The sequence below is a fragment of the Bos grunniens genome, chromosome 12 (genome assembly GCF_055505025.1).
Source record: "Bos grunniens cultivar Pamir isolate PY7600 chromosome 12, Bosgru_T2T1.0, whole genome shotgun sequence".
NCBI classification, from domain to species: domain Eukaryota; kingdom Metazoa; phylum Chordata; class Mammalia; order Artiodactyla; family Bovidae; genus Bos; species Bos grunniens.
The window spans coordinates 37,226,675-37,250,606 of NC_141176.1; positions in this window are offsets into that span (position 1 = coordinate 37,226,675).

A 23,932-nucleotide genomic window follows, 5' to 3' on the forward strand; every position below is an offset into this window, starting at 1 on the left:
TCTGTGAAAAATTTTTGAAAATTATATTCAACTACTTTTGAGAAAAAAAAATTTTTATACAATTTTCTCCTATTTTTAAATACTGTTTCTTTTCTTTACCTAAAGCAGTTTTCTTATATCCCTTCACAATCTTCATGCATTCCAGATATTATTTATTTCTAATATGTATATTTATGAGTTTTTAAATCTTTTTGTTTTCTAGGGCAAATATTTATTGTTTATATTTTTGTTATAAATTTTGTATATTTTGAAAAAATATATGTCTATGTGGAACTATTTACTCATTATTTAAATATATAAGATTTAATCATAAATATTATTAGAACAATTATTTTAATTTACTATTTTTGGTGCTAAAAATAACAAGCAGAAATTCACAGATTTTATCTGTATTTCATGTTTCCAGAGTTCAGCCAAATAAACCTTTTTGATTCAGATTAAACTGAGAATATTTTTCAGTGCCATCAATAATGCTTATAATGTTCACAGTTCCACTAAGATTGCCATAGCAATAATAAATAAAATACAGTGACTAGCTTTAACAGAAAAATTTCAAGTGAAATATTTTGAAATGGAGTATAACTAGAGTAATTCTTAAAAGACATTGAAACAAAACCAAATAGAAAGTATTTATGCTCTTGAGTGCTTTGCTGAAATCCTTTCAGTCTTGAGGCAAGATTGAGTCTGTGCTTTGTGTGTCAGGTAAAATATAGCAGGGGGTGAAATGAATTCATCTTTCTGTCTTCAAGTAAACTAAAAGCAATTTCTGTCTTCCCATGTGGTCACTTTAGGTGCTTATGTTCAGGCTAATGATATCAGGCACCCTCAAGTTGTTTAAGTATTCATGAAGTAATTAAATTCTCATTAACATATAAATAAAAGAAAACTGAAAACAAGTTTAGCAGGCACCTAACATCTGTTCTAATGCTTTTAAGTATTAAAATGTGCCACACACAAAAGGAAAAGTGCATTCTCTTCTGGAAAGTATTTTGCATAGATTATTTATAGAAACTGTAATTAAACTGATTTGGCATATTAAAAATTGCTAACAGCAGAACATTATTTAGATAATTTGTTGGTTCCTGTCACCTAAAGAAGGAATTAAAAATAGATATAGGAAAAGAAAATTGGGTTTTATTTGTTTTACATTTCAGATAAGATTATACAAATAATAGAAATTTATTTCCATTTTAAAATAAAATGTTTAAAGTTCAGTCTATAGAAGCATGCATCGAATTTTGCAGCTGCAAACAAAAGCTCCTTTCATCGTAAATTATAAATTGGCTTCAGTGCTTGTCCAATGTTACCCCCAAATATACCCCTTCCCCTCCTTTGAAAAGGAACCAATTACTTTTATAGAAGTTTCAGAAGGAAGCTACTAAGAGAAAGAGCAAGAACTGGTTAGAACCAATTAGGCCCAAGATAGTGGAAGATTTGACTTCCAGTAATCTTGAGCCTCATTGTAATACATTAATATGCTAAATGACACACCCCACCAGCACCATGACAGTTGACAATTGCCATGACAAGAATCAGAAAAGCCCATACAAAGACTGAAAAGAGAGTGTCATCAGTTCCAGGCCCAACCCACATCCACGTTCTCACATAAGTGATAAATATTTCTGCCATTCTTTTCAACCCCCTGTCTTGTACCTTGACCCACCTATATACTCAGTGTCTCCACACAAATTGGGTTGAAGAGTTGACTTGTAAACTTGATTCCCACTTCTCCATTCTTTGGTCATTGAATAAATCTTGTGCTGTTCCAGTCTGAGCATTTGTTTTGTTATTGCCTGTATAAAACAAGTTTGAAAAGTATCTCCCTGGCCTAGTCAAGGAGTCTCAGCCTGGGACAGAACCCTGGCATAGGTACAATTGTTCAACCTGATAACATAAACATTTCTCTTAAATTTACCTTATTCTTATAATTTCTTCTTTAACATTTTTTGTACATGAATTTGTCAAATGGTAAAGTGAAATGTTCAGAGAGTGTCTTGTCTTTCATTATTAACCATCTCATTCCATGCTATATTCTGCTTACACAAGACTGCTCCCTCCTATGTTTTGTATTTTATAACTACAAACTTCCCAAACTTTTTGCTCTTTCCCAAATTTTCTAAATAAAATTTGCCATTCAAATAAAATCAATTCACTTATCTTACCTGAGGTTGTTAAATCTGTACATGTAAATGTATGGAGGAGAATGTTTCATGTGTCTCTTTGCCATCTGTATGTCTTCCTTGGAAAAATGTCTTTTTAGGTATTATGCCAATCTTTTGACTGGGCTGCTTTTTCATTGAGCTAAATGAACTACTTGTATAATTTTGAAGATTAATCCCTTGACAGTTGCTTCATTTGTGAATATTTTCTTTCATTCTAAAAGTTGTCTTTTCATCTTGTTCATGGTTTCCTTTGCTGTGCAAAAACTTTTAGGTTTAATTAAGTTCTCCTTGTTACTTTGTTTTTATTCTCATTACTCTAGGAGGTAGGTCAAAAAAGATTTTAATGTGCTTTATGTAAAAAGTGTTCTTCCTATGTTTTCCTCTAAGAGTTGTATAGTGTCCAGACTTACATTTAGTTCTTTAATCCATTTTGAATTTATTTTTGTGTAGAGTGTTATTTTTGTGTAGAGTGTTATTTTTGTGTAGAGTGTTCTAATTTCATTCTTTTACACTAGATGTCCACTTTTCCAACACCACTCAGCATCATTAATTATTAAAGAAATGCAAATCTAAACTACAATGAGGTATCAACTCATACAAATCAGAATGGCCATCATCAAAAATTTTACAAAAAATAAATGCTGAAGAGGGTGTGGAAAAAAAGGAAGTCTTTTGCACTGTTGATGGGAATGTAAATTAATACAATGACTATAGGGAACAGTATGGAGATTCCCTAAAAAACTAAAAATGCAGCTACCATATGACCCAGCAGTTCTATTACTGGGCACATGCTCTAAGAAAATCATAATTCAAAATGAGATATGCACTGCAATGTTCATTGCAGCACTATTTACAATAACAAGAGCATGAAAGTAACCTAAATGTCCACTGATAGATGAATGGATAAAGAAGATGTGGTACCTATATGTACAGTGGAGTATCACTCAGCCATTAAAAGGAATAAATTTGGTGATTTGTAGAGATGTAGATGAATCTAGAGACTGTCTTACAGAGTGAAGTATGTCAGAAAGAGAAAAACAAATATCATATATTAACATCTATTCCACATAGAGGTGAAACCTAGAAAACAGGTAGAGATGAATTTGTATACAGGGTGGGGTAAGAGATGTAGATGTAGATAAAAGACCTGTGGACATGGGGGTGGAGGCATGATGGATTGGGAATTTATATATATATATAAAATAGATAGCTAGTGGGAACCTGTTCTATACCACAGGTAGTTCAACTTAGTGCTCTGTGCTGAACTAGATGAGTGGAATGCAGGGAGGGTGGGAGGAATACCCAAAAAAAGGGATATATGTATGCTCTGCTGTGCTTCGTCACTCAGTCATGTCCAATTCTTTGTGACCTCATGGACTGTAGCATGCCAGGCTACTCTGTCCATGGGGATTCTCCAATCAAGAATACTGGAGTGAATTGCCATGCCCTCCTCCAGGGAATCTCTCAACCCAGGGATCGAACTTGGGTCTCCTGCACTGTAGGCAGATTCTCTACCAGCTGAGTTACCAGGGAAGCCCAGATATATGTATACATATAATTGATTCACTTCAGTATGTATATATGGGCTTCTCAGGTGGTACTAGTGGTAAAGAACTCACTTGCCAATATAGAAAACATAAGAGATGTGAGTTCAATCCCTGAGTTGGGAAGATCCCCTGGAGGAGGGCAATCGACTCCAGTATTCTTACCTGGAATCCCGTGAACAGGGGAGCCTGGTGGGCTACAGCCCATAGGGTTGCAAAGAGTCAGACATGACTGAAGCGACATAGCATGCATGCACACATGCACACACACACACACACATACATATACGTATATATATATATATATATATATAAATATATACACACACACACACACACACATACATGCATATGCTCTAAAAATAAATAAATGTAAGGAGACTGCATAATAAAAAATATTGTAAACAAAGTATAAGTGGAATTGGAATAGTAGGGGCAGATGATGTAATTTTTCTTCTACCCTTCTAAGCTATTGTCTGCAGCCCCTATATTATATATGAATTGAGATAAGAAAAGCAAATACAAATCTATTAATATTATTCCATGTATATATTGGAGGGCCCAGGTAAAAATGATTGTCTTTTAAAGGAGTTTGGGTCAAGATGGTGGAATAGGAGTACCTGGGGTATAGGAGCACTCCTCCCCACAAGTACATCAAGAATATATTTCAAGTGAAACAATTGCACAAAGCACCTGCTGAACACAAGCAGAGGACCTCAGACACCTACAAGGACACAAAAATTTCCCACATAACTGGGTAGGACAAAACACAGAAAAGGAAGAAAAAGAAAAAAGGAAAATGGGATGGGACCTGCAACCCTGAGAGGGGGGAGTTGAAAGGGAGAAGAGGGTAATTCACCTGGGGAAGACAAACTGCACAGCATGGGGGGTCCTGATTCCTCTGCTGGGATCAGACCTAAGCCCCCATAAGGGGAGTACAAAATCCTGAAAGGTAGATATATTAATCAATATGAGTTCTCTCAGAGGTCCCCATCTCAGCACGAAGACCTGACTACCACCCAACAGCCTGCAAGCCTAGTGCTGGAATATCTTAGGCCAAACAACAAATGAAAGAGGAACACAGCACTATCAAATAGCAAGCAGGTTGCTCAAAGTCATAATAAGCTCACTGACACTCCAAAACATACACTGTGACAAAGTCTTGTTAGAGGGACAAGACCCAGCTCTAACCATAGAGAGAAGACAGCAGTATTTCCCACTAGGAAGGCTACACAAACCTCTGAAACAACCTCAAACACCAGGAGGCAGACAACAGAAGCCAGAAAAAATATGCTCCTTCAGTTTGTGGAAAAGAGACCACAGACACAGTAAGTTAGACTAAATGAGATGATAAAGAAATATTTTACAGACAAAGGAGCAAGGTAAAAACCTACAGGACCAACTAAATGAAGAGGAGATAGGCAATCTACTTGAACAATAATTCAAAGTAATGATAGTAAAGATGACTCAAGATCTTGAAAAAGAATGGAGGCATGGATTTAGAAAATACAATAAATGTTTAACAGGGACTTAGAAGAACTAAACAACAAAAACAACAGCAGCAAAAAAGCAATAACACAAGAACAAATTAAAAAAATATATACTAGAAGAAAAAATAGCAGAATAATTGAGGCAGAAAAATTGATAAGTGACCAGGAGATAGAATGGTGGAAATCACTGCAACACAACAGAATAAAGAAAAAATAATAAAAAGATTTGAGGACAGTCTCAGAGATCTCTGGGACAATGTTAAATGCACCAACATTCAAATTATAAGGGTCTCAAGAGAAGAAGAGAAAGAGAATGAGGAAAAACATGAAGAGGTTGTAGTCAAACAATCCCTAACATGGGAAAAGTCACCCAAAATCTAGGAAGAGCAGAGAGTCTCATACAGAGTAAAGAGAAGGAGAAACATGTCAAGACATATATTAATCAAACTAATAAAAATTAATACAAACAATTAAAATAGCAAAGAAAAGTAACAAGTAACATACAAGATAATCCTCATAAGGTTACTAGCTGACTTTTCAGCAGAAACACTGAAGATTATAGAATGGAGTGCCATAATATGTTTAAAGTGATGAAAGGGAAAAACCTACACTGGTAATATTCTATCCATTCAAGGTTTTCATTCAGATTCAATGGAGAAATCAAAAGCTTTACCAGAAGAAGCTAAAATAATTCAACATCATCAAACCAGCTTTGCAACAAATTCTAAAGGACTGTCTCTAGGCAAGAAACACAAGAGAATAGAACAACAAAAGAAGAAAAGAAAAAAAGATCTATGAAAACAAACCACCCAAAGAATATTGCAGCAGAAGCAAGCCTATGTATAATTACCTTAAATGTAAATGAATTACCATTCTAAAAGACAGACTGGCTGAGTGGATGCAAAAACACTGACTGAATGGATGCAAAAACAAGACCCATATATATGCTGTCTACCTGAGACCCACTTCAGACCTAGAGATGTATACAGACTGAAAGTGAAGGGATGGAAAAAGATACTCTATAGAAATGAAAAACAAAAGAAAGTAATACTTTTATCAGAAAAAAATAGATTTTAAAATAAAGACTGTTAAAAGAGACAAGGAAGGATGTCATGTAATGATAAAGGGATCAGTCCTAGGAGAAGGTATAACAATTGTAAATACATGTGCACCCACATGAGAGCACCTCAAGACTTAAGGCAAATGCTAACAGCTATAGGTGGGGAAATCAATAGTAACACACTAGTAGTGGGGGACTGTAACACCCCACATATATCAATTGATAGATCATCCAGCAGAAATATAACAAGGAAACACAAGCCTTAATCACACATTAGATCAGATAGATATGTTGATATTTATGACATTTCATCCCCAAGCAGTGGGGTATGCTTTCTTCTCAAGTGCACACTGAACATTCTCCAGAATAGATCACATATCAGGTCACAATTCAAATTTTGGTATATTTAAGAAAATTGAAATCATAAAATTATCTTTTCCAACTATAACACTATAAGATTAGAAATGAATTACAGAGGAAAATATTAAAAAAACATAAATTAATGAAGACAAAACAATTTATTACTAAATAACCAGTGGACAGCTGAACAAATCATAAAGGAAAAAAAAATACCTAGAGAAAAAGGACAACAAAAACATATAGTCCAAAACCTATGTGACTCAGCAAAAGCAATTATAAGAGGGATGTTTCAGATGTTCAGTTGCTAAGTCATGTCTGACTGTTTGTGACCTCATGGACTGCAGCACACCTGGCTTCCCTGTCCTTCACTATCTCCCAGAGTTTGCTCAAATTCATGTCTATTGAGTCAGTGATGGTATCCAAACACCTCATCCTCTGTCATTCACTTCTTCTCCTGCCCCCGGATTTTTTTCAGCATCAGGATCTTTTCCAATGAGTCAGCTCTTTGCAATGAGTGACCAAAGTATTGGAGCTTCAGTTTCTGCATCAGTCCTTCCTATGAATATTCAAGGTTGATTTCTTTAGGAATGACTGGTTTGATCTCCCTGCTCTCCAAGGGACTCTCAAGACTCTTATCCAGCACCACAATTCAAAAGCATTGATTCTTCATTTATAGCAATTGCTTATAGCAATACAATCTTTATGTCAAGAAATGAGAAAAATCAGAAACAATCTGTCCTTACATGTAAAGCAACTAAAGAAGAAATAAAGAAAACTCTGTTAGTAGAAGGAAATAGATCATAAAAACCACAACTGAAATAAAGGAAATGGAGTTGAAGAAAATAATAAAGATTAATTAAGCTTAAACCTGGTTCTTTGAAAGTTGAACAAAATAAATCTTTAAACTTCTATCTTTTGATGACAGACTCATCAAAAAGAAAAAGTTGATGACAGAAACCAATGAAATTAGAAATGAAAAGTGAAAAGTTACAACTGATACCACAGAAGTGCAAAGGATCATAAGAGATTATCCAGGTGGCTTAATGGTAAATAATCCTCTTGCTAATGCAGGAGACACATGTTCAATCCCTGGGTCAGGAATATCCCTTGGAGATGGAAATAGCAACCCATTCCAGTATTCTTGCCTGGAAAATCTCATGGACAGAGGAGTCTGGCAGGCTACAGTCCATGAGGTCATAAGAAAGTTAGATCCAACTTAGTGACTAAACAACAATAATAAGAAACCATAAACCAGTAAAAGTGACAACCTAGAATAAATGGACAAATTCTTAAAAGATGCAGTCTTTCTGAACCAGGAACAAATAGAAAATATAAACAGACTAATCGTAGGTACTGAAATTGAAACTGTGATTAAAAATCTTCCAAACAGCAAAAGTTCAGGACCATATGGCTACACAGACTAATTCCAACAAACATTTAGAGAAGAGTTAGAGTCTATACTTCTGAAACTCTTCCAAAAAAGTGTAGAGAAAGGAACATTCCCCAGTTTATTCTATGAGACCATCATCACCTTGTAAAAAAAAAAAAAAAAAGAACAGACAAAGATGTCACAATAAATGAAAATTGCAAGTCAATATCACTGGTCAACATATATTCAAAAATTCTCAATAAAATACTAGCAAACGATATTCATCAATACATTAAAAGGATTATACACCATGATCAAGTATGATTTATTTTCTTTAATACATGTAAATCAATGTGGAACACCATATTAAAAAATTGAAGAATAGAAATCAATGATTATATGATGCAGAAAAAAGCTTTTGACAAGTTCAACATCCATTTATGATAAAAATACTTTCCAGAATGTGGGCAGAGAACTTCCTTAAATATAATAATGGCCATATAGGCCAAATCCACAGATAACTTCATTTTCAGTGGTAAAAACATGATAGCATTTCCTCTAAGACCAAAAACAAGAGAAGGATGTCCACTCTCACCACTATTATTCAACATAGTTTTGAGAGTCCTAGTCACAACAACCAGAGAAGAAAAAGAAATAAATGAATCCAAATTGGAAGATAAGAAATAAAATTGTCACCATTTGCAGATGATATGGCACTGTACAAAAACAAACAAACAAACAAAAACTTAAAAAAAAGATACCAAAAATCTATTAGCTCATCAATGAATTGGAAAAATTTCAGGATACAAAATTGATACACAGAAATCTCTTGCATTTCTATACACAACAATGAAAGATCAGAAAGAGAAATCAAGGCATTAATTTCATTTACCATTGTAAATATGTAGGGATAAACCTTCCTAAGGAGGCAAAAGACCTGTACTCAGAAAACTGTAAGATATTAATGAAAGAAATCCAAGATGACACAGATGGAGAGACATATCATATTCTTGGATTGGAAGAATCAATATTGTGAAAATGGCTATGCTGGCCAAAGAAATCTATGGATTCAATGCAATCCCTATCAAAATACCAATGGCACTTTTCAAATAGGTAGAACAAAAAACAGAGTGAAGTAAGTCAGAAAGAATAAGACCAATATAGTATTTTAATGCATATATATGGAATTTAGAAAGATGGTAATGATGACCATCTCATGGTCATCAGTAACACAGAGACACAGAGATAAAGAACAGATTTTGGATTCTGTGGGAGAAGGCAAGGGTGGGATGATTTGAGAGAATAGCATTGAAACATGTATATTACCATATGTGAAACAGATTGCCAGTCTAGGTTTGATGCATGAGACTGGGTGCACTGGGCTGGTCCACTGGGATGACCCTGGGGGATGGGATGGGGAGGGAGGTGGGAGGAGGGTTCAGGATGGGGGACACATGTACACCCATGGCTGATTCATGTCAAGATATGGCAAAAACCACTACAATATTGTAAAGTAATTAGCCTCCAATTAAAATAAATGTTAATTTTAAAAATCACCTTGTATGGAGACACAAAAGAACATAAAGATTCAAAGCAATCATAAGAAAAAATTCAGAGTTGAAGGAATCAGGCTTCCTGACTTTAGACTATACTACAAAGATATAGAAATTAAGACTGTATGATACCAGCAGAAAATAGAAATAGAGATTAATGGAGTAGGATAAAAATCCCAGAGATAAACCTACACAACTATGGTTACCTAGTCCATGACAAAGAATGCAAGAATATAAAATGGAGAAAAAGCTTTTTCTTTAATAAGTGGTGCTTATTAAAAACTGAACAGCTCCATGTAAAAAATGACATTAGAACACTAACACCGTACAAAAAATAAACTTAAAATGAATCAAAGACCTAAATGTGAAGCTGGATACTGTAAAACTCTTAAAGGAAAACATAAATACACCTCACTGCAATATAAATTGTAACAAGATCTTAATTGACTCACCTCCTAGAGTAATGAAAATAAAAATAAATAAATGAATAAATGGGATCTAGTCCATTCTAAAGGAGATCAGCCCTGGGTGTTCTTTGGAAGGAATGATGCTAAAGCTGAAACTCCAGTACTTTGGCCACCTCATGTGAAGAGTTGTCTCATTGGAAAAGACTCTGATGCTGGGAGGGATTGGGGGCAGGAGGAGAAGGGGACGACAGAGGATGAGATGGCTGGATGGCATCACCGACTCAATGGACGTGAGTTTGAGTGAACTCCGGGAGTTGGTGATGGACAGGGAGGCCTGGCGTGCTGCGATTCATGGGGTTGCAAGGAGTTGGACACGACTGAGTGACTGAACTGAACTGAATGAAACTTAAAAGCTTTAAGGAGCAGAAGATCCTAATACACAGAAGATCCTCATTTCTCAAAAAAAGGCATATATCTGGTTAAAAAGCACATGAAAAAATGCTCAGCATTGATAATTATTAGATAAATGGAAATCAAAACTACAATATGGTATAACCATTTACAATGGTCACCATAAAAAATCCATAAATAATAAAGACTGGAAAGGGTGTGGGGAAATGGGCATCATATGACCCTGTTGTTTGGAATGTGAACCAGTGCAGTCATTGTGGAGAGTAGTATGGAGGTTTCCTTTAAAAACTTAAAGTGGAGCTAACATAACCCAGTAATCTAATTTTTAGCTTTGTATCCAGAGAAAATCACCATTCTAAATGATACATGCACCCTAATGTTCATTGGAACACCATTTACAACAGCCAGGATATGGAAGCAACCTCAATTGTCATCAACAGAAGAATGGATAAAAAGGACATGTCACATATACACAATGGAATACTGCTGCTGCTGCTGCTAAGTCGCTTCAGTCGTGTCCGACTCTGTGCGACCACATAGACGGCCTCCCACCAGGCTCCTCTGTCCCTGGGATTCTCCAGGCAAGAACAGTGGAGTGGGCCGCCATTCCCTTCTCCCATGCATGAAAGTGAAAAGTGAAAGTGAAGGTGCTCAGTCATGTCAGACTCTCAGCGACCTCATGGACTGCAGTCTACCAGGCTCCTCCGTCCATGGGATTTGCCAGGCAAGAGTACTGGAGTGGGGTGCCATCGCCCTCTCCAACTACTCAGCTATAAAAAGGAATAAATAATGCCACTTGCAACAGTATGAATGAACTTATTTTATATCATCATACTGAGTGAAATCAGTCAAAAGGAGAAAGATAAATATCATATGATATCATTTATATGCAGAATCTGAAAAAAAAATTACATACATAACTCTATTTCTATACAGGGAGCAGCAGAGGATGAGTTGGTTAGATAGCATCAGTGACTCAATGGACATGAATCTGAGCCAATTCCAGGAGATACTGAAGGACAGGGAAGCCTGGCATGCTGCAGTCCATGGGGTTGCAAAGAGTTAGACATGACTTAAAAACTGAATACAAGCACATGGAGAAAATAAACTACAGTTACCAGAGGTGAAGGCGAGGGATAAATTTGAAACTCTACTCAATATTCCGTAATAGGCTATATGGGAAAAGAATCTTTACAATCTTGGATATATGGATTTGTATAACAGATTCATTTTACTGGACATCTGAAACTGACACATTGTAAATCAACTATAGTCTAATTAAAAAAAAAAAAACGTTTAAAAACTGAGTATCTTAGGAATGGCTTAGAACTCAGACTTAAATAACAACTTCAGCTAAAGGAAAAAGATATAAAGGTGTAGGGGAGGTCAGTAATAGGGAGTTTGACCAGAAAATGATAGTAAATGAGAGTAAGGTTTTTAATGTAGATTTAATTCAGTCTTTCTCCTTTGATATAGGTCTAAATTTTTCTTCAGGGATTAATGTTTATCCTTGTTGGTAGAAAGAGAAAGAGGAGCACTTCACAAACTTATGTCCATTTAGGCAAATATGTAAGGGTATGTATATTTTCATATATATCTTCTCAATTGCCTTCAGTTCAAAACAATCCTTATGACAAAGTGGTGTACTTGGGGGTGGTATATTCTTCTACCTTTTAAAATACTCTTACTATTTAGTATCTTTGAATGCAACTGAATATTAATCGTTACTCCTAAATATTTGCATTTAAATTTTTCATTTTTGTGATCATTCTCTAAAATACTATACATGATTAGAGAAATACAAAGCAGATGTTTTGATTGGTAAAATGAAGAAAATAAAACAAAAACACGTGGATTAGATTTCAAAGACTTTCATACCATTCTTAAATTTATTTTTTTATCTTTTTCCTTGGTAGAAAGAGCTTAATTTAAATAGAGAATAATCTTTAAAATAGATTAAACATGCCTAAGTGAAATTTTTTATTATTATTTTAGTTTATTTATTTTAATTGGAGGATAATTGCTTTACAATATAGTGGTGGTTTTTCCCATACATTGACATGAATCAGCCAAGGGTGCGAATGTGTCCTCCCCATCCTGAACCCCCTCACCTCCCTCCCCACCCCATCCCTCTGGATTGTCTCAGAGCACAGGTTTTGAGTGCCCTGTTTGATGCATCAAACTTGCACTGGTCATCTATTTTATGTATAGTAATATACATGTCTCAATGCTGTTCTCTCAAATCATCTCACAGTTACCTTCTTCTGAATAGTCCAAAAGTCTGTTCTTTACACCTGTGTCTCTTTTGCTGCCTTGCATATAGGATCATGGTTACCATCTTTCTAAATTCCATATATATATATGCATTAATATACTGCATTGGTGTTTGTCATTCTGACTTACTTAACTCTGTTTAATAAGCTCCAGTTTCATCCACCTCATTCAGTTCAGTTCAGTTCAGTCGCTCAGTCGTGTCCAACTGTTTGCGACCCCATGAATTGCAGCTCGCCAGGCCTCCCTGTCCATCACCAACTCCCGGAGTTTACCCAAACTCATTAGACTGACTCAAATGCGTTCTTACTGATAGCTGATTAATATTCTATTGTACCACAACTCCCTTATCCATTCATCTGCCAATGGACATCTAGGTTGCTTCCATGTCCTAGTTATTCTAAACAGTGCTGCAATGAATATTGGGGTACTTGTGTCTCTTTAGGTTCTGGTTTCCTCAGTATGTATATCCAGCAGTGGGGGTGCTGGGTCATATGGCAGTTCTATTTCCACTTTTTAAAGGAATCTCCACACTGTCCTCCATAGTGGCTGTACCACTTTGCATTCCCACCAACAGTGTAAGAGGGCTCCCTATTCTCCACACCCTCTCCAGCATTTGTTGTTGGTAGACTTTCGGATGGTGGCCATTCTGACTGGCATGGGAAGATACCTCATTGTGGTTTTGATTTGCATTTCTCTGATAATGAGTGATGTTGAGCATCTTTTCATGCGTTTGTTAGCCAGATGTATGTCTTCTTTGGAGAAATGTCTGTTTAGTTCTTTAGCCCACTTTATGATTGAATTGTTGACTTTTCTGGCATTAAGCTGCATGTGCTATTTATATATTTTGGAGATTAATTATTTGTCAGTTGTTTCATTTGCTATTATTTTCTCCCATTATGAAGGCTGCCTTTCCATCTTGTTTATAATTTCCTTCATTGTGCAAAATATTTTAAGTAGGTCATATCTGTTTATTTATTTATTTTTATTTCCATTACTCTAGGATGTGGGTCACAGAGGACCTGCTGTGATTGATGTCAGAGAGTGTTCTGCCTGTTTTCTTCTAAGAGTTTTATAGTTTCTGGTCTTGCATTTAGATCTTTAATGCATTTTGAGCTTATTTTTGTGTATGGTATTAGAAGGTGTTCTGGTTTCATTCTTTTACATGTGGTTGACCAATTTTCTCAGTACCACTTGTTAAAGAGATTGTCTTTTCTCCATTGTATATTTTGCCTCCTTTGTCAAACATAAGGTGTCCTTAGGTGTGTGAGTTTATCTCTGGCTTTCTATTTTGTTCCATTGGTCTATATTTATGTTTTTGTGCCAGTACCATAGTGCCTTGATGACTGTAGTTTTGTAGTATATTCTGAAGCCAGAATTATATATTTTATAATTCCTCCAGTTCCAGCCTTCTTTCTCAAGATTGCTTTGGCTATTCGAGGTTTGTTGTGTTTCCATACAAATTGTGAAATTATTTGTTCTAGTTACATGAGAAATGCCATTGGTAACTTGATGGGGATTTTGTTGAATCTATAGATTGCTTTGGGTAGTATACTCATTTTCACTATATTGATTCTTCCAGTCCACAAACACAGTATATTTCTCCATCTATTTGTGTCATCTTTGATTTTCTTTCATCAGTGTTTTATAGTTTTTTATGTATAGGTATTTTGTTTCTTTAGGTAAATTTATTCCTATATATTTTATTCTTTTCATCACAATGTTGAATATGATTGTTTCCTTAATTTCTCTTTCTGTTTTCTCATAGCTAGTGCATAGGAATGCAAGGACTTTCTGTGTATTAATTTCATATACTGCAACTTTACTATATTCATTGATTAGCTCTAGCAATTTTCTGGTGGTATCTTTAGGGTTTTCTATGAAGATCATGTCATTAGCAAACAGAGTTTTACTTCTTTTCCAATTTGAATTCCTTTTATTTCTCTGATTGCTGTGGCTAGGACTTCCAAAACTTTGTTGAATAGAAAATACTTAGTTCATTAATTTAATTAATCTTTTATTAATTATTCATATAATATGAGTTTTCTAGGCACAAAAACAGAAATGGATAAATGGAACAGAATAGAGAGCTCAGAATTAAACCCACACTTATATAGTCAATTAATTTATGACAAAGAAACAAAAAAGGTGACTAACATCAATACATCATTAAGCGTCAGATCAGATCATATCAGTCGTTCAGTCGTGTCTGACTCTTTGTGACCCCATGAATCGCAGCACGCCAGGCCTGCCTGTCCATCACCAACTCCCGGAGTTCACTCAGACTCACGTCCATCGAGTCAGTGATGCCATCCAGCCATCTCATCCTCTGTTGTCCCCTTCTCCTCTTGCCCCCAATCCCTCCCAGCATCAGAGTCTTTTCCAAGGAGTCAACTCTTCGCATGAGGTGGCCAAAGTACTGGAGTTTCAGCTTGAGCATCATTCCTTCCAAAGAAATCCCAGGGCTGATCTCCTTCAGAATGGACTGGTTGGATCTCCTTGCAGTCCAAGGGACTCTCAAGAGTCTTCTTCAACACCACAGTTCAAAAGCATCAACTCTTTGGCGCTCAGCCTTCTTCACAGTCCAACTCTCACATCCATACATGACCACAGGAAAAACCATAGCCTCGACTAGACGAAACTTTGTTGGCAAAGTAATGTCTCTGCTTTTGAATATGCTATCTAGGTTGGTCATAACTTTCCTTCCAAGGAGTAAGCGTCTTTTAATTTCATGGCTGCAGTCACCATCTGTAGTGATTTTGGAGCCCAGAAAAATAAAGTCTGACACTGTTTCCACTGTTTCCCCATCTATTTCCCATGAAGTGATGGGACCGGATGCCATGATCTTCGTTTTCTGAATGTTGAGCTTTAAGCCAACTTTTTCACTCTCCACTTTCACTTTCATCAAGAGGCTTTTGAGTTCCTCTTCATCAGGCAAATGCAAATCAAAAGCACAATGAGATATCACCTCATATCTGTTAGCATGTCTGTTATCAAAAAAAAAGTACAATATAACAAATGTTGGCAAGAATGTGGGAAAAGGAACTTACATGCACAGTTGTAGCAATGTAACTTGGTATAGCCACTGTGGAAAATAGAATGGTTTCCTCAGAAATTTAAAAGTAGAATTAATATACTATCTAGCAGTGCATTTGGGGTTATTTATCCAAAGAAAACAAATACACTTATTTACTATATGCTGGGGTCCAGCCCCAGCTGATCCAGGGTATTCGAAGGAGAGATGGCATTGGCGACCTATTTATTTAAATATTTATCAAAGATATAAAGAGTAATAGAATGAGGATAGCTCAGTGAGGAAATTCATTGGAGAAAAGAGGCTGAATAATTCAGCTAGAAGGTGAGAGAAAGAACGACATGGGGAGACCAAGTTTCGTTGAACAAGGCCCGCACTTTATTTTCCAAAGTAGTTTTTATACCTTAAGTTATGCATAGAGGATAATGGGGGAAGGGTAGAGTCATGCAGTAAGCCAGGCTTTCTTCCTGCAAACTTATCATATGCAAAAGTTCAGGTGATTTACATCATCTTCTGGCCAGGAGGCCTGTTAACATTTTAAGAAGCTTATTTTTCTCTAAAGGTGATTATTCTAAAGTCAGGCAACAGCCTCCAAAAAAGCATTGGACAAAGCTGCATTCCTATAGGGCAAAGGTGAGGTGGGCTCAATCAAGAAAAGAATTAACTCAAGGGTCCAAGGTTACAAACACTGAGGCTACTACTTACATTTCTATACACCCATTATATCAATCAATACACTGCCAAGAACACAGTAGGTAAGGGGTATGGAGACTTAGCAGCAAACATTGGCTCAATAAGTGAAAAACCCTTCACCAATACAATTTCTAATCAATCTTTTAACTACTCAAAGGAATCTGTGTTTAGACAGTTTAGAACATCTCCTGCCTATCCTGCTCCGAACAATCACATGTGGCCAGAAAAACCTATTCAGGCAGGCTAGAGGATTTCCAAAGGAGTTTGTAGGTTGAAACACTGTCACACCCAGGAATTATTAACTGGAGCTGTAAGCTAACTCTTTTTTCAGAGAGAGGTAGTGGGGGACAGCCTCCCGTAAAGTCAGAGGTGTAGGTGAAAGCACAAAGCAGAAAGTAGGCAGACTCTGGTTTTGGGGGTAGATGCTTGAGAATTTCCAGGGGACTCCTGAGGCTCAATCCCGCCTTTGCGTATGCTGAACCTCCTTCCTCATGACCTTTGCCACAGGCGGAGTTCCTCATGCTGGCTCCCAGCAGTGATAGAATTCCAGTTGAGCTATTCCAGATCCTGAAAGATGATGCTGTGGAAAGTGCTGCACTCAATATGCAATATGCACTCAATATGCAATATGCCGGCTCCCGGCAACTATATATATGTAAGTTACTTCAGTCGTATCCGACTCTTTGCGACCCTATGGATTGCAGCCCATCAGGGTCCTCTATCTATGGGATTCTCCAGTCAAGAACATTGGAATGAGTTACTGTACCCTCCTCCTGTGGATCTTCTCAACCCATAGATTGGACCTGCATTTCCTGTGGATCCTGCATTGCAGACAGGTTCTTAACCACAGAGTAAGGCCATATATATACTTACATTGCATTTCAGGCAGAGTCTTTAATATATGTATATATATATATATATACACCCATATTCTAGCATTACTTACAATAGCCAAGTTATGGAAAAAAGCCAAGTATCCAATGACTGATGACTGGATGAAAAATACTGTGGAATATGGATTATTATTCAGCCATAAAAATGAAGGAAATCCTGACATTTGCAATAATGTAGATGGATCTTATGGGTGTAATTCCAAGAGAAATATTAGACAGATAAAGAGTTATTGTATGATCTCTTATATATATGAAATCTAAAATAACCCCAAGAACACAGATATAAAGAAAAGATAAGCATGTGGATGGAGAAGTTGTTGATGGGGGAGTATAAATTTATTAACATTAAAGATAACAAAAATTTAAATAATTATTTTAATTTCTGTCAAAGATGTTTAAATAAAGTGATGTTACTTTTTACAAAGAATTAATCATTTAACTTTTTAATCTCTGAATATCAAGTGGTCAAATATAGAGCTAATATTGAAATATTTTGAATAACATTACCACATTTTTTAAATGGTCACTAATTTAAAATTTTATAGCTTTACAGTCTTTCAGAAATCCCATTCTATTTTCAACAGTTATAGACAAAATGAATGTTTTTGAAGCTCTCCATTTGGGATAATCACGATGGTATGATCACTCACCTGGAGCCAGACATCCTGGACTGTGAAGTCAAGTGGACCTTAGGAAGCATCACTATGAACAAAGCTAGTGAAAGTGATGGAATTCCAGTTGAATTATTTCAAATCCTAAAATATGATGCTGTGAAAGTGCTTCACTCAATATGCCAGCAAATTTGGAAAACTCAGCAGTGGTCACAGGACTGGAAAAGGTCAGTTTTCATTCCAACCCCAAAGAAAGGCAATGCCAAAGAATGCTCAAACTACAGCACAACTACACTCATCTCACACACTAGTAAAGTAATGCTCAAAATTCTCCAAACCAGGCTTCATCAATACGTGAACCGTGAACTTCCAGATGTTCGAGCTGCTTTTAGAAAAGGCGGAGGAACCAGAGGTCAAATTGCCAACATCCACTGGATCATGGAAAAAGCAAGAGAGTTCCAGAAAAACATCTATTTCTGCTTTATTGACTATGCCAAAGCCTTTGACTGTGTGGATCACAATAAACTGTGGAAAATTCTGAAAGAGTTGGGAATACCAGACCACCGGACCTGCCTCTTGAGAAACCTATATGCAAGTCAGGAAGCAACAGTTAGAACCAGACATGGAACAACAGACTAGTTCCAAATAGGAAAAGGAGTATGTCAACGTTGTATATTGTCACCCTGCTTATGTAACTTATATATACAGTACATCATGAGAAATGCTGGGCTGGAGGAAGCACAAGCTGGAATCAAGATTGCTGGGAGAAATATTAATAACCTCAGAAATGCAGATAACAGCACCCTTATGGCAGAAAGTGAAGAAGAACCAAAGAGCCTCTTGATGGACGTGCAAGAGGAGAGTGAAAAAGTTGGCTAAAACTCAACATTCAGAAAACTAAGATCATAACATCTGGCCCCATCACTTCATGGCAAGTAGATGGGGAAACAGTGGAAACAGTGGCTGATTTTATTTTATTTTTTGACTCCCAAATCACAGCAGATGGTGATTGCAGCCATGAAATAAAAATATGCTTACTCTTTGGAAGGAAAGTTATGACCAAGCTAGATAGCATATTAAAAAGCAGAGATATTACTTTGCCAACAAAGGTCCATCTAGTCATGGCTATGGTTTTTCCAGTAGTCAAGTATGGATGTGAGAGTTGGACGATAAAGAAAGCTGAGCACCGAAGAATTGATGCTTTTGAACTGTGGTGTTGGAGAAGACTCTTGAGAGTCCCTTGGATTGCAAGGAGATCCAACCAGTCCATCGTAAAGGAGTTCAGTCCTGGGTATTCATTGGTAGGACTGATATTGAAGCTGAAACTCCAATAGTTTGGCCACCTGATGTGAAGAGCTGACTCATTTGAAAAGACCCTTATTCTGGGAAACATTGAGGGTGGGAGAAGAAGGGGATGACAGAAGATGAGATTATTAGATGGCATCACCGACTCAATGGACATGAGTTTGGGTAAACTCTGGGAGTTGGTGAGGGACAGGGAGACCTCGTGTGCTGCGGTTCTTGGGGTCGCAAAGAGTCAGACACGACTGAATGACTGAACTGAACTGAAGCCCAAAGTTCACTATTTTTGTTTGCTTTTGAGGATCCATTTGATTTCTCTACCCAATTACCTTGGACAGTATTGACTCAAGGACTTTTAGATAGTCTTTACTTGTTTGAACAGGCTTTAGCTAAAGAGCAGCTGCCTTTCAGGCACCAGAGCCTATAAAAATTGTCCAGTATGAAGACGACATTCTCCTTCTCACTGACACAGAAGAACAATGTGACCAAGCTACTTATGATCTACTTCATTATCTAGCCCAATGCAGCTACAAAATATCAAAATATAAAGCTCAGATATGTCAATGAGAACCTAAATATTTAGGATTCAAACTGTCACAAGGAGTTCAATCCCTGGGAAAATAAAGAATACAGCCCATTTTACAACATCCTTTTCCTAATACTCTTAGAAAACTCCATAATTTCCTTGGCATAACTGGTTATTGCCAAATTTGGATTCCCAAATATGGAGAATTACCTCTACCTTTATATAAATTACTAAGACTAAACAATCAGGACAAAAAATATTACAATGGGAACCTGGAGAAATAGATTCATTTAAGACTTTACGAGGGGGCAGTCCCAAGATGGCAGAGGATTAAGCCGGGGAGACCACTTTCTACCCCACAAATTCATCAAAGCTCATTTGAATGTTGAGCCACTTCCACAAAACCACTTCTGAATGCTGATGAAGGATACTAGGCACCCAGAAAGCCCATTCTTTTTGAAAGGAGGTAGGACAAAATATAAAAGACAAAAAAACAGAGACAAAAGACTTAGGGACGGAGACCTATTCTGGGGAGGGAGTCGTGAAGGAGGAGAAGTTTCTACACAGCAGGAAACCCTCCCATATGTGGGTCTTTGGGGAGTTTTGGAATCTCAGAGGGCAACATAATTTTCATCATCAGTTCTTAGGGTAAGGACTGGGCCTGAATGCCCTGGGACTATCTAAGGGAGCTAATGTGAGATAGCAACCCAAACCATGGGATCACCAGAGAGGTAAAAAAACAAAAAACAAAAAACTACACACACACACACACACACACACACACACACACACACACACAAAACATTCCTGCAAATGTTCTAACACACAGCTTAGCGAGCTCACAGAACAAAGTATTGAGCGAATACCAAAGGAGAGCTAGCTGGCTATGTACAGGCCTCTCCCCACCCCCATGTACCCTGCTAGAGGCAGAGAGGCAGGTGAGCGACAGCCAGAACCAAAAGGTAAGGGACTGCTGCAATCGTGGCGCCAGAGACAGCATCTTCCACCAAACTGTGACCAGGTTCCCAGTTGCTAACCACATCTTCCTGGAATCCAGGTTGGTTGACATCTGCCAGGATGTTGCAACTTGGGATCAGCTCCCCAGAGGAGACCAATGGCACACCTGAAATGGTGCTCTCATGGTGCAGCTGGGAAACCAATTGGCTGGGACCAGGGAGATGATTAAGACCTACTATTACCTTGCAAAATAAGACACTATTTTTAAAGCAAATTTCATATATATATATATTAAAATTTTTGTGATTCATTTTGTTTTGTCTTTTTTATATTGCATTTTTGAGTATCTAACATCTATTCTAGATTTTTAATTTTTGCATTTTGGTATTTGTTATCAATATTGTACCTTTAAGAATCTAATCTTCAGTATTCATTTTCACTTAGATTTGATTACTGGCATGATTGCCCTTTCCCTTTTGACACTCTATTTTGTCCTGCAGGTCACCTCTATTTCCAACCCCCCTCCCCCCTCCTTTTCTTTTCTATACCTAAATATGTGAATCTCTCTGGGTGTTCAGGACTGTGGAGAACACTTAAGGAAATGATTCCTGGCTAGATTGCTCTCTCCCCTTTTGACTCCCCCTCTTCTCTTCCTGGTCACCTCTATCTCCTCCCTCCCTCTTCTCTTCTCTATGTAACTCTGTGAATCTCTTTGGGTGTCCTTTGCTGCAAAGAATTGTTTCACCATTAACCTAGATGTTTTATCATCTATGCTTATGGATGGAGAAGTCTTGAGGTTACTGTAAGAGAAGGACTGGAAGCCAGAAGCAGGAGGGTTAACTCCAGAATGAGAACATCAGAGAACTCCCGACTCCAGGGGACATTAATAGACAAGAACTCACCCCAAAATCTCCATACTTACACTGAAACCAAGAGCCAACAAGTTCCAGACATACCACACTAATTCTTCAGCAAAGCAGGAACACAACCCTGAGCATAAAAGACAGGCTGCTCAAAGTCATGCCAAGCCCATAGACACCCCCAAACTCAATACTGGACACTTCATTGCACTCCAGAGAGAAGAAATCTAGCTCCACCCACCAAAACATAGACACAAGCTCCCCAACCAGGAAAATTGACAAGCCACTAGTCTAACCCCACCGACAGTAATCAGACCCCACAATAAAGAGGAACCATGAACATCCAGCCTACAGAAAGGGCACCCCAAACACAGCAATCTAAACAAAGTGAAAAGGCAGATAAATATTCAGCAGGTAAAGGAACATGATAAATACCCACCAAACCAAACAAAAGAGAGGAGATAGGGAGTCTACTTGAAAAAGAATTCAGAATAATGATAGTAAAGAAGATCCAAAATATTGATAACAAAATGGAGTTAAAGATAAATAGACTAGACACAAGGATTGAGAAGATACAATAAACGTTTAACAAAGACCTAGAAAAAATAAAGAAGAGTCAACCAATAATGAATAATTTGCAATAACTGAGATCAAAAGCACTCTGGAGGGAACCAGTGGTAGAATAATTGAGGCAGAAGAGAGGATAAGTGAGGTGGAAGATAGAATGATGAAAATAAATGAAGCAGAGAGGGGGAAAAATAATTTAAAAAAATGAGGACAACCTCAGAGACCTCTGGGACAAGGTTCAACACCTCAGCATTTGAATCATAAGTGTCCCAAAAGAAGAAGACAAAAAGAAAGGGCATGAGAAAATACTTGGGGAGATAATAGTTGAAAACTTCCCTAAAGTGGGGAAGGAAATAGCCATCCAAGTTCAAGAAACCCATAGAGTCCCTAACAGGATAAACCCAAGATGAAACAACCAAAGACACATATTAATCAAATTTGGACTGTAGCCTACCAGACTCCTCTGTCCATGGGATTTTCCAGGCAACAGTACTGGAGTGGATTGCCATTTCCTTCTCCAGCGGATCTTCCCAACCCAGGGATGGAACCCAGGTCTCCTGCATTGTAGACAGACACTTTACCTTCTGAGCCACCAGGGAAGTCCATTAATCAAACTAACGAAGATCAAACACAAAGAGCAAATTTTAAAAGAAGCAAAGGAAAAACAACAAATAACACACAAGGGGATCCCAATAAGGATAAGAGCTGGTCTTTCCATAGAAACTCTTCAGGCCAGAAGGGAAGAAAAACCTACAATCAAGATTACTGTACCCAGCAGTGATGTCATTCAGCTATGAAGGAGAAATCAAAAGCTTTACAGACAAGCAAAAGCTGAGAGAATTCAGCACCACCAAACCAGCTCTTCAACAAATATTAAAGGATTTTCTCTAGACAGGAAACACAGAAAAAGATTAAAAAATTAAACCCAAAACAACAAAGTAAATGGCAGTGAGATCATGCTGCTGCTGCTGCTGCTGCTGCTAAGTCACTTCAGTTGTGTCCGACTCTGTGCGACCCCATACATGGCAGCCCACCAGGCTCCCCCGTCCCTGGGATTCTCCAGGCAAGAACCTGGAGTGGGTTGTCATTTCCTTCTCCAATGCATGAAAGTAAAAAGTGAAAGTGAAGTCGCTCAGTCATGTTTGACTCTTAGCGACCCCATGGACTGTAGCCCACCAGGCTCCTCCATCCGTGGGATTTTCCAGGCAAGAGTACTGGAGTGGGGTGCCATTGCCTTCTCCGAATGGGATCATACTTATCAATAATTACCTTAAATATAAATGGGTTGAATAGTGAATAGTGAAGTCGCTCAGTCGTGTCCAACTCTTCGCAACCCCATGGACTGTAGCCTACCAGGCTTCTCTGTCCATGGGATTCTCCAGGCAAGAATACTGGAATGGGTTACCATTTCTCAACCGAAAGACAAAGACTGGCTGAATGGATACAAAAACAAGACCCCTATATATGTCGTCTATAAGAGACCCACCTCAAACCAAGAGACATATACAAACTGAAAGTGAAGGGATGGAAAAAGTTATTTCATGCAAATGGACACCAAAAGAAAGCAGGAGTAGCAATACTTGACAGACAAACTAGACTTTGAAATAAAGACCATGAAAAGAGACAAAGAAGGACAATGATCAAAGGATCAATCCAAGAAGAAGATATAGCAATTATAAATATATATGCACCCAACATAGGAGCACATCAATACATAAGGCAAATGCTAACAAAGTATAAAAGGGGAAATTAACAGTAACACACTAATAGTGGGAGACTTTAATACCCCACTCACACCTATGGATAGATCAACCAAACGAAAAATTAGCAAGGAAGCACAAGCTTTAAATGATACAATGGGC